Genomic DNA, 12,242 nt, shown 5'->3' on the forward strand with positions numbered 1-12,242 from the left:
ATTTAGCTCCAAATAACCATCAATCTGTCGAAACTCAAATGGGTCGGCTTCGGAGTAAAATTTTAACCACGATGAGAAAATAACCATCGAACTGTCAAATTTTAACTAAAAGTTAAACGAATCGGTGGAATGGTGCACAGCCTTAATTTGATAGGATTGTTTCAATGTGTGTTTGCTATGATTTTTATTTCTAAAAGTAAATACACGCCTGATTTCAAATCCGAAAGTTCATCATCCAAATATTTTTTATGTGGTTCATTGATTGTTTATAATGGACTAGAACTGTCGATTAGAAATTAGACAATCTGAGAAGAGTCAATAGAGCTACTCTGTCCTCCCACACAATCCCAAAACCTCCCGTGGCACCTATGACAGGTGGTAGAATTCTCTGCATCTTGCTTATGTAGGTGTCCAAAAAAACATCCTTCCCCTTCCTCAGCATTTGTAAGGACTATCTAAGAGATAGTGATTAGTCCCAAGTGTGGTAACGGACGTAAGTGATGTCACTCTCATACAATAGTCTTGGCTTGTATCAACATTAGCGGTTCTGTCTTGTACCAACATGTACTTACATCAGCGGTTCTGTTTAATCCTTTGGTAACAAATCCTCTCATTCAATTTTAATAATTCCACCGATTCAATTTTAATAATTCCCCTTCAAACACTATCAGCCAAACTTGTTCCAATTAAACTCTATTTCGTCAAAATTTAATTTAAACTTATGATTTCCAAACCAAATTTGGAAAGTGGGACTTATGGGAGTGGGAATAATTCCCGGATCATAGGCTGGTCGGATGCTAAACAACAAACCTTTTACCGATCTTTGCACTCATCAAACCGCTTGTTAAATATTTTCATCCCTGCCAGACGGCGTACTTCGAATGTTCATGACCTGGGAGGGGCATCCGCTGAAGTTAAAGGTGGTCTGTTATGCCGTATTCGATCACAGGGAGGAAGATTTGCTTGTAGACAGCAGCCGGAACAAGCATGATTTTGAGTGGGGAAAAATGATAATCTGGGTCTGAGTCGGAAACTGATTGCAGCTGGTACTTTGCCCGTATATCTAGGCCATTAGTGTTTTGCTACTAGCGCTCTATTCACTCAACCTTTGTAAACGAGAGAAGTGTCATCTGCGAACAGAGACAGAATGCCGCCTTCTGAAAGTTCTGGGATGTCGGAAGAGAACAGGTTCAACAGTAGGGGTCCGACGATTCTGCCCTGGGGATCGCCTGCGAAATGTTGTGATGTTCAGCAGACTCAAGTAGCAGGCGATAGATCGCCTTTCTAAAAAAAATTGACTACCCTGAGGAAGGCTGATGGGTTGATAGCTCTTTGGAGATGAAGGATCCTTCCCAGGCTTCCGGTTGGAGATGACTTTCGCGGACTTCCAGGACGATGTGAAGTAGTTGAGTCGGTGGCACTAATTAAAGATCAGCGAAAGGTGCTCGAAGAACGAAGCACTCATGTGTTTGAGTTCGAGGCTCCGGTTGCTGTCGAAGCCTTGGCCTTCATGTTTTTTTATATCTTTTCATAGTCCATCAATTCGATAGATAAGATCTTCAATTCCTCCACAAAGTCGTTGGGAGTCAGATGGATCTTGTGCGCATGTTCGTTAACGGCAGCTACATGTGGTTTAACGATGTTTTGTTCAAAATTGGTGGTGGACATTTGGCATAACTCCGTTTGGCATAATGTCGTTCTGCATAGGGTAACGATGGTATTTTGGACATTTGAATATATTTTGGACTTTTGGCTATATTTTGTTTATTTTGTTACATAAATATGGTTAGAAAATTGATTATGAAAGAGGCCAAAGAGACACATGATTCCTATTTATTTAAAGTAAGCTAAGTCGAAAAACACGCAAAATATAACCAAAAGTCCAAAACATATTCAGATGTCCAAAATACATCATTTACCCTAAGGGTCGTTCGATATAATGATTGTTGCGTGAGAATGCATAATGCAGCACCCCTGTTTTATATCTGTGCTGCAGACTTCGGGTTTTTATAAATTTCGTTTTGTCGTTTATCTCACATAACAGAGTAAGTGACAACATGAGACAGAACGGGCGCGTTAGATTTATTTTAATGTGGAAAACACGGTAGTTGTAAGCTATTTATGTTATTTGTATCGACTGTATTTAGTTTAATAAAGTTTATTTAGCTTTGTAGCATGCGGTAAGCAAACCATCAAATGTTTTATTTGCAATTAGCCCTGCTGAAAGAGCGGTGCCCTTTTCCTGTTTTCAACAATGATCATTCGGCATAACAGTTGTGTAAACACCGATTTACAGCTAATTCAAAATATGTCGAATTCTGCGTAATTATTCTTGCTTGAACATCAAAAGAGGGATTGTCATGTTGTGAATCAAAGATAAAAAAAATGCTTGCTCGAAGATACATTGGTTGTCTTTATGATATTTTTATTACTTTCCATTAACAATCTTTTTACCTACGAAACAAAAACAAGATTGCTCGTAACATGTAATAAAACCCAAACTACAAAGATGGAAACGCAAATAGCGAAATTGTGAAAAAAAAAACTATTTTTTACTACAAAAAATGCAATAAATTTTGGGGAATGGCTGTATGGCTGGAAGTCATTTGGCCGAAAGCCATTAGGCCGAAAATTGTTTGGTGGAATATGTCATTTGGCTGAACAAATCATTAAGCTGAAATCCATCTGGCCGAACAGGTCATTTAGCCAAAAAGATCATTAGGTCGAATAGATCAACGCGAATGCCGTTTTGTCGTTTGGCAGAAAAAAAATATTTGGCCGAAAATGTCGTTTGGCTGACCTGGTCATATGGCCGAAAATGTCGTTAATTGATGGTAAATAAGACAAGAAGTTCCTCCAGGAATTCCTCCGGAAGTTCCTCAAGAAATTCTTCCGGAAACTCTTCCAGTAGTTCCTTCGGAAGCTATTTTAGGAATCCCTCGGGAAGCTCCTCCAGAATTTCCTCCGGAAGTTGCTCCATGAATTCCTGTGAAAGTTATTCCAGGAACTCCTTCGGAAGTTCCTCTAAGAATTCCTGCGGAAGTTCCTCCAGGAGTTCCTGCAAGAATTCCTGCGGAAGTTCCTCCAGGAATTTTCTCGAGGAACTTTTGAAGGAATTCCTGGAGGAACTTCCGAAGGAATTCCTGGAGGAACTTCCAGAGGAACTCCTAAAGAAACTTCCAGAGGAATTTCTGAAGGAACTTACTTGATTTGTCTTCTTTGTCTTATTTACACCAGCACCAGTGTTATTACTCAAATCGCTTTCAAAGCAAGTGTGTAAACATTGTTCAGAAATCCTCTCACGATATTTTCTAATGTTGTTCTAGAAACGGCTCATGTTTTCATTTTCCAAAACCAGCCGGAGTTTGTATATTTTGATCTCCTCATTTCGTGATTGGTCGTCGCTGCTGCTGTTCTCTCGTCGAACCACTGTGATAAATTTCTTCTCCATTGTTGCCAATTCCTTTTGTTCTCCGTTTACGGCAAATTCTAAAGCAATTGTAAACTGCAGAATGATAAGATAATTTTGGCGACACTGACAGCGTCATTCTGACGGGCTGAATCGGGCAATTTTCTCTCTCAGATAGTTCTGCACGTGCTTTTTTAACGGAAAATCCTTCCCTCAGACCTTCAGACCCGGTTGGCCAAATGGCCATTTTGGCCAAACGGCATTTCCGACCAAATAACCTTTTTGGCTAAATGACCTGTTCGGCCAAATAGCCCTTTCCGCCAAACAAGCATTTCTGCTAAACGGCATTTTCGGCCGAATGACATTTTTGGCCGTATATCCCTTTCGACCAAATTAGTTTGTCGATCAATCCGCTTTCGTTCCGGCCAAATGTAATTCGGCTAGATGACCAAATGGTTTTCAGTCGAATGACTTTTGGCGGACAAACGCAAGAAATATAATTATATAATATCTTCTTGACAGGATGCTTTGTCCAATATAAGTCAAGAAAGTATTCGCTTCCTACTTCAAAGGATGCAACTCTACGGCATAAGGCAAAGAAGATAATATGATTTCTTCTTTCAAGGGATGATATAATTCCTTGATGTAATGCCCGATACAAGGTTAGGGAGGATTTGTTTCATTCTTTTAATTTATGTATTTGCCCGTTTTCCCTAAAAAAAAGGAAACCAAAAGCTAGTCGAGTTAAGAAGATTAGCACATTATGAAAAACGACAGCACCGAGAGTTGTAAGGGAGTTTTTTTAGAATTTTGATTAATTTCCAGAACGGCTTAGCAAAGATAGAAAGTGCGCTGATCTCGTTTAAAAATCACTATTTCTGAGGTCTACCATTCTGGCCTTGTAATTTTTGTCATACGACTGCAACGAGTCTTAAGCGCAGGCCGATCAGTACGCAGGAACTGCCTGCGAGTGGTATTTCAAAGACGAATCTAAACATTGGAAAGGGTATCTAGGAACGGATTTAGCCGGCAGGGGACACCGGGGCCGACAATTGAGGAGCTGCTCATCTACGTCTTCAGTTATAACCGGGTGTACGAGACACTGAAGATGACCTTACAGTTGAGGTCGTAATACTTAAAGATTACAGCGTATTGGAATTAAATGCGATTTTACCAAAATCGTCTTATGACAGTTGAAGGTATTATACTGAAAGAGCTTAAAAATATAACAGCAGTCAGCACCGCAAAAAATATCGATCCTGTACTACTGCAACAGGTACTGAAATTGTTAATCAGAGAGACGAAAAATGGAAGAGTGGAATATCCAAAGGGAAGAAACTATAGCTACTTTTTCAGGAAGTCTTATCGCAATTTTTTTTCCTATGTTTGACCTTTCAAAATTTGATTATTTTGACATTTATTTTTTCCTATCGCGGATTGAGAATCGGTTTTATATTTCAGAAATTTCATATCAGCCCATTACTTGTAACTTCTTCTTCTTCTTCTTAACATTCTTGTAACTTCTAATTCTTCTTGTAACACTGCTTCTTTTTTTTTTTTTTTTTTAACTGGTTTTATTTGCTAATTATCTAATACATGCATTCATCTCTTAGACTAGGTGTTCCGTGTTTACTTAACACTATCATCCTTATTTGCTATGTTATATTTTTAGTTATTATTAATACATTTCAATTGCCTCTGGCAGTTAGAATTTTTCCTCTAGTTGAATTGAACCATGTAGGAATTACAATGTTTTCAACTTAAACTAATCTTAACCTATTTTATACTAAGGGTACAAGGAGGTAATCGTTGCAATAGAAGATTGCAACGATTTTTGTCTAAAATTGGAAATTATTTTGTTGGACATTTGTTGCAATGTCTCAATATTAGAAATTCTATGAAGTTCATTGGTACTACACCACGGAGGCAACTTCAGAATCATTTTCAGAATTTTATTTTGAATCCTCTGAAGTGCCTTCTTTCTGGTATTGCAGCAACTAGTCCATATTGGCACAGCATACAACATGGCAGGTCTAAAAATTTGTTTGTAAATCAAAAGTTTGTTCTTAAGACAAAGTTTTGATTTTCTGTTTATAAGTGGATATAGACACTTAATATATTTGTTACATTTGGCTTGAAGGCCTTCAATGTGATTTTTAAAAGTTAATTTTTGATCTAGCAGAAGTCCTAAATATTTAGCTTCGCTAGACCAATTAATTGGAACCCCATTCATAGTGACAATATGTCTGCTAGAAGGTTTCAAATAAGAAGCTTGTCACCTCCCCTCTGACCGGAGGGGGGGCGCATGAGACTCGGAGACAATAGGATACGATAACTTAGATCAGATGCAGCTAGTATTGGTCCCACGACCCTAATACTTGACCTGCAGCTGGAATCAGGTTCGAAAAGCGGAACCACCACGCAGAATTAAGCGAGCCAATTTCCCAAACCAAAAGAAAAGTTCTAGTCTCACAAGAAATATGGAGTGAAATAAAGAGTACTTACATTTTTATTGTTGAACTTAGCCTAATTACCCTACTGTTCTGTTGGTGTGGATGGTTGTGTAGCAGTGTATCCCACGGCGTCAGCATAACTATCCAGCCTGTCCGGACAGAAATAGGGGGAAAACCACCGGCGCCTTGCCGGTCACCCCGCTGCTTAGCACACCATTGTTGCTACCACACCACCAACTCAACAGGATCATCAAAAATGCCACACCGAACTGCATGCCTGGATCAAAGAAAGGCCTGATAGGCGTTTGAAATGTGGGTGATTTGTAACACACTTTCTTGGGATACGTTTAGAGGTCTCTCGTCTTACCGATCTCATAATATTCCACTAGCTACGCATCGCGATGTTAGCTGTAGCCATCACTTTTTTCATTTTGCCTCGTTCTAGAGAAAACAATCGTTATAATAAAAGTGCCATTGGTATACTACTGATGACTCACATCGGTCAGACCACACAATACCCGGCAACTATATAGCGAGAAATGTAATTTGCTTCCACTGCACTGAAACCGTCCCGGTCTGCTTGACGTTGAACCAATAACTACTAGCTCATCATGGCATCGCGTTAATTTTATCGGCAGATAATCGAGTAGTGAGCAAGTAGAGAATCTCAAATGAACTTGAGATTTATGTGGAATTGAGAGATCGATATCAATCTCTTATCAAACATCGAGTTGAGCGTGAGCGTATAAGGTTTCTAAAACCGGTGATATGGTTTTATGGTAATCACTCCATGATCCTTTTGATGGTATGGTTGAGTGGTTTTATTCGATTGTGGTGGGTTCTAAGCAGCATGCGCCCAGCGGAGCATTTGAGTAGGTATGCGGCGCGATCGATCGACAATTGACAACGATCGATCCGTTGATATTGTTCTGTTGTTTTGTTGTGGAGTGTGATGATTCGACATGGATAATTTGGCTAGGACTCTTATGTTGATTGGCAAGGCTGAGAGCGTAATCAGATGCTCAACTCACGGAAGCTTTGATTACCTACCGCACTTGCCAGGTAAAGGGAGCAGGTTACAATACCCCCGCACCAGACAGTAATATAGAGAGAACATCTGTGATGATAATCTCAATGTTACTGTTGTCTAAATTACCCCAGTCAAATCCACTCACACGACAGCCAATTGCCGTCCAAATAAACAAGTGTTTAGTTTTGTCAAGTGTTATTCGTTATTCATTCCAGAGATCACCCTTGTCGGTTCAGATTTTGAGTCCTTATATAGAGGCTAGATATGCTATTGTAGTAATTTTCACTTTGACACCGGTTTGGACGTATCTGGTGTTATTGGATGTGCTTATTGTCTGGCAATTTTGAAATTTCCTTATTGGTTGAGTATATTAACTGGGACAACATTTGCTTAGTTTCAACAAATGCCGCTAATGCACCGAGAGGATACCAAAGATTCCCAACGGCTCGTTTACTCAAACATGACTTATTTATCCAATGAATCCTGTCACCATGATAAGACAAATGGTCTTTCTCGTGGTCAATATGATATTATTTTTACTTCTTCCTTTTTAATATTACCATGTCAGGAGATACTGTGACTATTCCTAACTACCAGACGAGGATCCATTTAATTATTCTATTTCCAACTTCATATATTTAAGTGAATGATAATGTTCCTTCTACATTTCTCCTTGTCATGTCGCGTCAGGAGACATCTAGAATAAATCTCATGACTAAGAAAGTAGGATTGTGTTTTAAATTTGCCTCTCAAGTATCCTACCCCACTGGAAGAGTACTTAAGGTCTCTTCTAGTCATAGCGATCAAGAACTTCAATGGTTAAATTATTCCGTAATAAGGTTTGAAGTTGATTCTTACCCCATCATGAGATAGCTTAAAATATCTCATGATCATAAATGGTAACACTCTGATCTCGTATTGCTTATTAGTACCATGTTAGGAGAGGACTGTGATCACTCCTGACTATTAGGGCAAGAATCTGTTGACATTGTTTTTGTTTTCAAATTGCATGAAAGTAATTTAGGTGAATGCTTTTTTTCTATTCTTTATCTGATTCCAGGGCATTTTGTATCGTATCGCGTCACGAGACTTTTAAGACCGTCTCATGACTGAGTAAGTAAGATTTTAACTAGTTGCCCATTAATCTTACTCCACCAAGAGAATACGGATTGTTTCTTCTGGTTGTTGCGATTTCTAGTACCATTTTAGCAATATGACATTTTATTTTGTTCTTCAATGTTCTCAAATATACTCACTAACATACTTTATTTTTCTCACTCATTCTTCGAACATCTCTCCCATAATCACACCTGTGCTAACACTCATTTCACTATTTCATTCAACTCACACAATCCAGTTTACACATCAATTCAATCTTTACTCGTACGCCTCACACAACACATTCTAGTTTCAGTAATTCACTATTCGCTGTTCACATTCACAAAACACACAACAGAAATTCATATTCATTTACACGTTAGATGGCCATCTTTATCCTAACATTCATTACTCATATTCTCAATACACATTATATCCACTCATTACAAACTTTTCACATATTTATACACTTTTCAACACACGCTTTTCCTACAACTATAACTTAACACGACACACTTACGATCCTTCATTTAAACTTTCACAATTCAATTCATAATACACACATTTTACACTATTGTCACATTCATTCAGGAATTATATCTTGAGCTGCAAATACACCTAGATTTCGACCATTTTCATCTTCTAATTCATACGAAGTTGCCCCTCTTCTAGCAATTATTCTACACGGGGTATACACTGGACCTAGTTTTGCAGCATAATGTTCGGCTGCATTCGACAACTTGAAATGTTTTTTATAAACTTTCTGTCCTATAGCGAATACTGGTGGCAATCCTTTGTGTCGACTATCGTAATTTTTCTTATATTTTTCGAACTGTCTCTTGTTGTTTCTAACGACTTCCTGATACAGGGGCCCAATCACCATTTCTCTTCTTTGGGTGAATTGGTCCATTGATGGATCAGAAGTTTGCCTATCTTGTAGATGGTCCCTTCCATCAATGACTGATTCATACCCATGAACAAGAAAGTAGGGAGTGAATCCCGTGGAACAATGTTTCGTATTGTTGATTGCAAATTCAATCTTGGGAAGTTGTGTATCCCAAAGACGGTGATCAGATTGACAGTACGTCCGGATACATGCCAAAATAACTCTATTCACCCTCTCTACTGGATTATTCTGACAGTGACGTCGAGCGTTTTTAAAATGATGGACATTGTATTTATTTAATAATTCCTGAAACTTGTTTCCTAGGAAGGTAACAGCATTATCTGAAATTAAAGTTTGAGGGACTCCTAACTTAAAAAACCACTCCGTTTCAACTAATCTTGCTAAACTGTCCACATTTATCTTCTTCACTGGAAACAAACGAACATATTTGGTAAAATGTCCAAGCATACCAGCAAGTCGGTGTTACCTAATTTGCTACGAACAAATCCACTTAAATAGTCAAGCGCAATCATTTGGAACGGGCGTGTAGCGTTTTTCTGCTCACCCAAGGGGGAATAGTTGGTACTGTGGGATATTTAGATTGTTTGCATTTGCTACATTTGGCAAGAACTCTCCTCACATCTTTTTTTCATTTTAGGCCAGTAGAATTTTTGTTTCAGCCGTTCCACTGTCTTTTCAACACCTAAATGCATCAATGTCGCATGCTCCTGTTCAACTAGCTCAGTTACTTTATCTGGTGGGACAACTAGTTTCCATTCTAATCTACCCGCTTCATGAAGAGAGCGAAAAGTAATGAATTTATAGAGATCATTATTTTCTATCTTGAAATTAGGATAGTGTTCTGGGGTTTCGGAGACTTTGCTCTTCAAATCCAGGTACCATTTTGAGGTGGAATTGTCAAATATGGCACAAACAGCCCTGCTGAGAGTGTCACAAACCACATTGTCTCGACCTTTCCTGTGTTTGATGGTCATGTCAAACTCCTGTAGTTTGACTGACCATCGAGATAAACGTGAACTTGGACGCCACTTCGATTTACAAATGAACGTCAACGCGGAACAATCAGTCACTAACGTAAAGTGCGATCCTTCAATATAAGAACGAAAATGTTCGATTGATTCCAATGCCGCCAAACCCTCTTTATCCGTTGGACCATATTTTTTTTCACAGGTTGTTAATTTTCTTGAAAAATATGCAATGATATGCTCTTTTCCTTCCAATTCTTGAGTAAGAATCCCTGCAATAGCCAGATCACTAGCATCTGTTTGCACAGTAAATTCTTTTGACCAGTTTGGATTTGAAAGCACTGGCTCAGACATCAAACATTCTTTCAATTGTCTGAAGGCAATTTCCGCTTTTTCTGTCCACCTGATCTTCTTGGGTTTGCCTTTAAGCAAATCAGAGATAGGTGCAGAAATACCGCTGAAATTTGAGATAAAATTGCGGTAGCATCCCGCCATCCCTAGGAATCTGCGAATCTCCTTTGGAGTTTGCGGACGAGCAAACTTGGAGATCGCAGAGACTCTTTCAGGGTTGGGTTGATATCCCTCCTCTGAAAGAATAAACCCTAAGTATTTGATTCTTTTGAGGCAAAACTTGCATTTCTGTAAGTTCACCGAGAGATTTGCTTCTCTAAGGCATTGTGCAACGATCTTCAGATACTTGATGTGGTCTTCAAAATTATCTGTCGCAATGATGATGTCATCAAGGTAGGAAAATATAAATGGTTCATACTTTCCTTCCTTTAAAACAATATCTAGAACTTTAGACATAGTAGCGCTGCTATTTATCAGGCCAAATGGAAGACGCTTGTACTGATAAAGTCCTCGGCCTAGGATTTTAAAACTGGTATACTTTTTGGAACTTTCTGCAAGTTTGACCTGCAGAAAGGATTCCTTCAAGTCAATGACAGTAAAAAATTTGTTTCTTCCTAAATTATTAAGAATCCTCATGGAACTTGCAAGCGGATATGCATCTCGAATAGTTTTGGAATTCAGTTTTCGAGCATCCAGACAAAGTCTCATGTCTCCATTTTCCTTAGTCACTGGTACTACTTGGAGGGCCCAGTTGGAGTTTGAAGGTTCAATTATATCCATCTTCAGCAATCTGTCGATTTCAGCATTGACCTTTTTTTGAACTGTAGGGGACCATGGATGTGGGTTGAGGTGAATGGCTGCATTTTCCGACAGTTCAATATTGTGTTCCATTACATTACAAGCTTCGAGAGTATTTGTTTCAGATGTTTTGAAAGAGTTTTTCACTTCTTCTAGCATTCTGGTTTGTTCATCTGTTAAAACATGAGTGCTTATTTGAACATCATTGTTATTATCAATGTTGCAGGTTGTAATTTCTTGTGTAGACCTAATTTTCTCAAATGCCAGTTCAATATTGAACAATTTAAAGAAGTCCATGCCTAAAATGCACTTATTTTCCAATTCAGGAACAACCAGACACGAAAGTATTTTGTTTCTTGATTCACATTAAAAGGGATGTCAACATATCCTACAATTTGCATTGGCTGGCCGCTAGCGTTTGATATGCTAATATCTTTTTCTATCGGCTGTATTTGCAGAAAACTAGTTATATTGCCGAATTGCTCACCTACTATTGATACATTGCTGCCACTATCAAGTAAGCCATGAAGCTGAAGTCCCAGAATATCGAATTTTAAAAAGTACCTAGCGTCTCCATCTAAGTTCACAAATACAGAGTTGATATTATGAAAATGATTGTGATATTGATCCGAATTATCAGAGAATGTTTGATCAATTTCTGTGATTCGCTTCTGGTATTCCCCTATTGTAACTTTGGAGGAAGTTTCTGGAGGATTTTCAGTGGCAGGGAAAACAACCTCCTTCAATTTTCCCTGACCTGGTTTTTTGATTCACAGTATGGGCATTCCTCATAGTGAAATTCTGGAAGACCACAACTGCAACAAAACACAGTCCGCCTTGAATAGCATCTTGTATAATGGTGTCCAAATTTTCGACAGTTGTAGCATATTTTGCGATCAGGAATTTTGTAAAATTTCAGAATATCGTCCAACGATAATTCTCTCCAACCATTCCTAGGTTTGTATTCATCTGCTACTCTATTTTGGTTACTCATATAGCGGTTTTGATTACCTCCTATATTTTGATTTTGAGACTGATTATTGTTATTAGTTCTCCTGTAATTGTTTTGGTTGCTTCTGGGATTCTGCTGAAAAATCTGTTGAGAATTTCTGGTGTTGTTACTAGATTGGTTATTTGAATGATTTGCAGCAAAGGGAGAATCAAATTGAGTCAATCTATTGATTTCATTGACTTTATTGTTTTCAAAAGAAAGTGCAAATCTATTCATCAA

General features: G+C 38.4%; 1 protein-coding gene and 1 long non-coding RNA gene across 5 annotated transcripts in view; one reads left to right on the top strand and one right to left on the bottom strand.

Annotated features, from left to right (window-relative positions):
* The window catches only part of LOC134225227 (high affinity copper uptake protein 1), a 155,615-nt gene that overhangs the window by 45,557 nt on the left and 97,816 nt on the right, over positions 1 to 12,242 (top strand). The window lies entirely within an intron of this gene.
* LOC134227683 (uncharacterized) lies at positions 5,752 to 6,454 on the bottom strand. Its single transcript, XR_009983728.1, has 3 exons — positions 6,360 to 6,454; positions 6,230 to 6,303; positions 5,752 to 6,156 (listed from the first exon to the last, which is right to left on the bottom strand). It is a non-coding gene; the product is annotated as an uncharacterized LOC134227683 (long non-coding RNA).

Source organism: Armigeres subalbatus, chromosome 3, assembly GCF_024139115.2.
Source record: "Armigeres subalbatus isolate Guangzhou_Male chromosome 3, GZ_Asu_2, whole genome shotgun sequence".
NCBI classification, from domain to species: domain Eukaryota; kingdom Metazoa; phylum Arthropoda; class Insecta; order Diptera; family Culicidae; genus Armigeres; species Armigeres subalbatus.